The sequence below is a fragment of the Macaca thibetana genome, chromosome 12 (assembly GCF_024542745.1).
Source record: "Macaca thibetana thibetana isolate TM-01 chromosome 12, ASM2454274v1, whole genome shotgun sequence".
Taxonomy (NCBI): Eukaryota; Metazoa; Chordata; class Mammalia; order Primates; family Cercopithecidae; genus Macaca; species Macaca thibetana.
Window position 1 is genome coordinate 47371106 of NC_065589.1, and position 6021 is coordinate 47377126.

A 6021-nucleotide genomic window follows, 5' to 3' on the forward strand; every position below is an offset into this window, starting at 1 on the left:
AGGTGGTGATGTGGGTTTTGTGATCAGCAGGCATGTATGAAAGAATGTTCCACCAGCGGGGGTGGTGGGCTGGGGAGCTGAAGCCAAGCGCCAACCTTACTCTGTTTCATTTCCTTTCTATACTTGGTATATTTGCTGTCTGTATTTTTTTTTTTTTTGAAAGAGGCTACTCCCAATTCCCTAGATCAACTATGTTCTCTTTTTTTGTTTTTTGAGTCAGAGTCTTGCTCTGTCACCCAGGCTGGAGTGCAGTGGCACAATTTCGGCTCACTGCAACCTCCAACTCCTGGGTTCAAGCAATTCTCCTGCCTCAGCCTCCTGAGTAGCTGGGATTACAGGCTTGCATCACCACACCCAGCTAATTTTTTTAATTTTATTTTATATTTTTGGTAGAGAGGGGATTTCACCATGTTGGCCAGGCTGCTCTCGAACTCCTGACCTCAAGTGATCCGCCTGCCTTGGCCTCTTAAACAGAGAAATACATAACCATAATTTATGGGTAGTGTGTTATAAACCAGAAAGTATCTGAGACAGATCTCAATTGATTTACTTACTTACGTTTTTGAGACAGGTTCTTGCTCTGCCACCCAGCCTGGAGTGCAGTGGTACAATCTCAGTTTACTGTAACCTCTGCTTCCTGGGCTCAAGTGATTCTCCCACCTCAGCCTCCCGAGTAGCTGGGACCACAGGCGCGCACCACCACATGTGCTCAGATAATTTTTAAATTTTTTGTAGAGACGAGGTCTCCCTATATTGCCTAGGCTTGTCTCAAACTCCTGGGCTCATGCAGTCCTCCTGCCTCAGCCTTCCAAAGGGCTGGAATTACAGGCATGAGCCACCATGCCTGGACTTCATTCAGTTTAGAAGTTTATTTTGCCAAAGGTAAGGACTGGCTGTGACACAGCCTTTGGAGGTCCTGAGAACATGTGCCCAAGGTGGTCAGGCTGTACCTTGTTTTTTATACATTTTCAGGAGACATAAGGCATCAATCAATACATGTAAGATGTACATTGGTTTTTGTGGAAAGGCAAGACAACTTCAGTTGGGGGCTTCCAGGTCGCAGGTGGATCCAAAGATTTTCTGATTAGCAATTGGTTGAAAAAATTTATCTAAAGGCCTGGAGTCAATAGAAGGGAGTGTCTGGGTTAGGATAAGGAGTTGTGGAGACAAAGGTTCTTTTTTTTTTTTTTTTTTTGAGATGGAGTCTCACTCTGTTACCCAGGCTGGAGTGCGGTGGTATGATCTTGGCTCAATGCAACCTCTGCCTCTTGAGTTCAAGTGATTCTCTTGCCTCAGCTTCCCGAGCAGCTGGGATTACAGGCGCCTACCACCACGCCCAGCTAATTTTTTGTATTTTTAGTAGAGATGGGGTTTCACCGTGTTGGGCAGGCTGGTCTCGAACTCCGGACCTCAGGTGATCCACCCACCTTGGCCTCCCAAAGTATTGGGATTACAGGCGTGAGCTACCATGCCCAGCCTAATTTCTCCATTTCTTTATGGAACATTATACATCTGATTTAACATAACAATGTGATCATTTTAATTATCTATTTCCTTTTTCTCTTTTGGCAACTGTCATTCTATCCTCATAACAACCTTGTTCCAATTCTTTTAAAATTCCCCACCTTCCCTTAGTATGTGTTGATTTCATTTTTGGAATAAGGTTTGTCTAAAGCTGCTTTAACTTGTTTAACTTTTGTGGAGTCTGGCACTGAGTTTAACATTTAAATATATTTGGAGGAACCTTTTGGATGTCATTTTAGGAGTGTTGGGAAGAGCTTATTCTTCCTGTGCCCCCTCTCATTCCAACCCATTTCTCTCTGATTTGATTGTTAATATTTGCAATTTTATCCTTTGAATTTGCTTCCTCTGATATTAAAATACAGACACTCCTGGGAACAATCAGTTACTGACACTTGATTGTGAATGAGGCTCAGAGGGTGGGATTTGATAAGGCGGTAGGGATAAGAGCAAGACAATTCTGGAAGCTGGTACAGATGTTGTTGTCAGGCTATTTGTGGGAAGACTGCTAAATACAGAGTCTGGTCTGCTACTCACTACCTGTAAACTCGTTGGAGTCACTGAACACTCCTGAACCTCTAGTATCACATATGAAATATGGGATAATCATGCTTGCCTGGTTTACCTAACAGGATTATTTGAAGGCCCAAATGAGAGTATATCTGCAGTAAAAAGTTTGTAAACTCTGATGTGCTATGCAAAGTAAAGATACCAAAGGGCTCAACGAAAGGGAGAAGGAAATGTGGCCAAGGCAATGTCTACTTATGCCACAACTAAGGTGGATTCTGGTGCCACTCTATGATCATACTCAGAATTATGACAGTTCAGATGACCAGGAATCATATATTACCTTCCATATATCGTTGCATTAAAGTAAGACACTTCCAGCCTGGCCAACACAGTGAGATTGCATCTCCACAAAAAAATAAGAAAAACCTAGCTGGGCATGGTGGCGCTTGCCTATGGTCCCAGCTACTTGGGAGGCTGAGATGGGAGGATTGCTTGAGCCAGGGAGGTTGAGGTTACAGTAAGCCTTGATCCTGATTGTGCCACTGCACTCCAACCTGGGCAAAAGAGTGAGACCATGTCTCAAAAAAGGAAGCCACTTTTCTTTTCTCTTTACTTTTCTTCTCTAGGACAGTCCATGCCAGCCTAGCTGCTGTCCCTAAGTGGCAGCATAGGGAACTGTAGGGGCAGGGACTGTGCCCTTCCTAGGGAAGAAAGGAGAGGATGGCTACCCGTGCACAGCTGATCCTTTGCCTTCAAGGTTTACCTTTATCTGAAACCTACTCTTTTTTTTTGAAACAGGGCCTCTGTTGCTCAGGCTGGAGTGCAGTGCTGTGATTACAGTTCACTGCAGCTGCGATCTCCCGGGCTCAAGCGATTCTCCCACCTGAGCCTCCTGAGTAGCTGATACTACAGGTGTGCACCACCATAGCTGGCTATTTTGTTTTTTTATTTTTAGTAGAGATGAGATAACACTGTGTTGGTCTCCAACTCTTGAGCTCAAGTGATCCTGCTGTCTTGGCCTCCCAGTGTTGGGATTATCAACCTGAGCCACTGTACCCAGCCTGAAACGTACTCTTCAGTAGGAGAAAATTATGTAGCTTTGTGGGGAACAGCTATTCTCTACGAATAGGCTTCTTCAAGATCAAACTAAGATCAGAATTGTTAAAGTAGTGTAGCAAAAGGAAAGATATTATATTTCAGAGAATGTCGTAATAGCTCAAATGAAGATGCCATCACTTAAATATGACCAGACTCTACATGTATTAGTTGTTCTTCTTTCTTTTGTTCAAGGACTATTAAGCATCAATAAATAAATAAATGCCTGCTACCACACATCCAGGATCACCAAATGGAGCTCTACATGTGTAATAGGCAGAAAAATGGACCCCAAAGGTGTACATACCTTAATTTTTGGAACCTGTGAAAATTCTTTGCCAATGTAATTAGAATAGGGAAATTAAACTGGATTACCCATGTGGGCCCAATCTAATCACATGAGCTGTTAAAAGCAGAGATTTTCTGTGGCCAGAGGCAGCAGAGAGACATAGCAGAAAAAGAAGTCAGAGAGACTCTAAGTACGAGAAGAATTTGACATGTCCATGCTGACTCTGAGATGCAAGAGGCCATTAACAAGGAAGAGATATAAACCTTTCAGAGCTGAAGGTGGTCCCTAGCTGATAGCCAGCACAGAAATAGGGACCTACAATCCCAAGGAAATGAATTCTGCCGGTAACCTGAATGGGCCTAGAAAGAGTCTTTCCACAACCCCAGAGGGTTGACACCTTGATTTTGGCCTTGTGATATTAGGAGCAGAGAAGCCAGCTGAGCCAACCTGGCATTCTGATCTATAGAAACTGAGAGGTAAGACATTTTTGTTGTTTCAAGCTGCTAAGTTTGTGGTAAGCTGTTATGATGGCCGTAGAAAATTAATATGGCTGGGCGCGGTGGCTCATGCCTGTAATCCCAGCACTTTAGGAGGTTGACATGGGCGGATCACCTGAGGTAGGGAGTTCGACATCACCCTGACCAACATGGAGAAACCCCGTCTCTACTAAAAATACAAAATTAACTGGGCGTGGTGGCACATGTCTGTGATCTTGGCTGCTGGGGAGGCTGGGGCAGGAAAGTCACTTAAACCCAGGAGGTGGAGGTTTCAATGAGCCGAGATCACGCCATTGCACTCCAGCCTGGGCAAAAAAAGCGAAACACCATCTCAAATAAAAAAGAAAAAAAGAAAATTAATATGCTATGTGAGAGGTAGCTGGACAGCAAATAGCTGTTTCAAAGAACTAACTTTATGATTTTCCATTTAGCCTCTGTATTTGAATATTTTTTTCTGATAACGTCATGTGAACATGTAGTAACATGACTCTTTAAATCAGCAAGTACCTCAGTTTCATATACTTTAGACCAGGGCATGACTGCCTTTATTTTTTATTCCCTTGATGCTCCTTAAGGTGAATTTTGTGCACAGCTCTTTGTCTCTCTATATAACTTAAACCCAAGATATTACATACATTCAGTATATGTGCTATTATTAAGTATATAGCTTGATGAAGTTTTCATACGTAAATACCTGAGAACCACCATCCAGATTGAGATATAGAATATTTTCATCACTTTAGTAGATGTTCCTGCAAGCTTAATGCCTTTTTCTAGTCAATACTTGCCGCATTCAGAGTCATCCACTCTTCTAACTTACACCATCATTGATTAGTCATGTCTGTTGTTGAAATTCATGTAAATGGAATCATGCAGTGTGTACTTTTATGTCTGGCTTCCTTCACTCAACACACTGTTTTTGAAATTCACTCATGTTGTATAAACAGCTCATTCCTTTTAAAGCACTGTATAGCATTCTGTTGTATGCCTAAACCTATATTTGTTTATTCAGTCTCTCACTGATGGTTATTTGGGTTGTTTCCAGTCTTGAGCTTTAATGAGTACAGCTGCCATGTGCTTTCTTGTACATGTCTTTTGGTGGACACATATACACATTTCTCATGGGTACATTCTTATGAGTGGAATTTCTGGGTCTGCTCGTAGGGTAGATTAACCTATATTTTAAGTCAGATTATTCCAAACACATAATTCAAAATTGGTGAATTATGTTTAGCCATTTTCATGTGATATATTATTATTATTGTTAAAAAAATGTTTTTGGAATGCTTCATGAATTTGCATGTCATCCTTGCTCAGGGGCCATGCTAATCTTCTCTGTATTGTTCCAATTTTAGTATATATGCTGTCTAAGGGAGCACTTCATATGATATATTATTGATACAAATAATTAAAAAAAATTTTTTTTGAGACAGAGTCTCATTCTGTTGCCCAGGCTGGAGTACAGTGGCGTGATCTCAGCTCACTGCAAACTCCGCCCCCTGGGTTTAAATGATTCTTCTGTCTCAGTCCCCCGAATAGCTGGGATTACACAGCCATGCTAATTTTTTGTATTTTTAGTAGAGATGGGGTTTTGTCATGTTAGCCAGGCTGGTCTCAACCTCCGGTCTTCAGGTGATCCTTCCGCCTCAGCCCCGCAAAGTGCTGGGATTATGGGCGTGAGCCACCACACCCAGCTGAAATAATTTTATTTATACAAATAAGCTAAGAACCTATTGCCAAGACCAGCTCGGTCGGGGAGACCCTAACCCAGCAGTGTTAATGGTATTAAAGACACATACACAGAAATAGAGAGGCATGAAGTGGGAAATCAGGGGTCTCACAGCCTTCAGAGCTGAGAGCCCCGAACAGAGATTTACCCACATATTTATTAACAGCAAACCAGTCATTAGCATTGTTTCTATAGATAATAAATTAACTAAAAGTATCCCTTATGGGAAACCAAGGGATGGGCCAAATTAAAAGAATAGGTTGGGCTAGTTAACTGCAGCAGGAACACTCCCTTAAGACATAGATCGCTCATGCTATTGTTTGTGGCTTACGAATGCCTTTAAGCGGTTTACCACCCTGGGCAGGCCAGATGTTCCTTGC

At 42.3% G+C, this 6021-nt stretch overlaps 1 pseudogene; it reads right to left on the reverse strand.

Annotated features, from left to right (window-relative positions):
• Window positions 1–5178: 5178 nt before the first annotated feature.
• LOC126933347 (uncharacterized) lies at window positions 5179–5291 on the reverse strand (annotated as a pseudogene).
• Window positions 5292–6021: the final 730 nt, after the last annotated feature.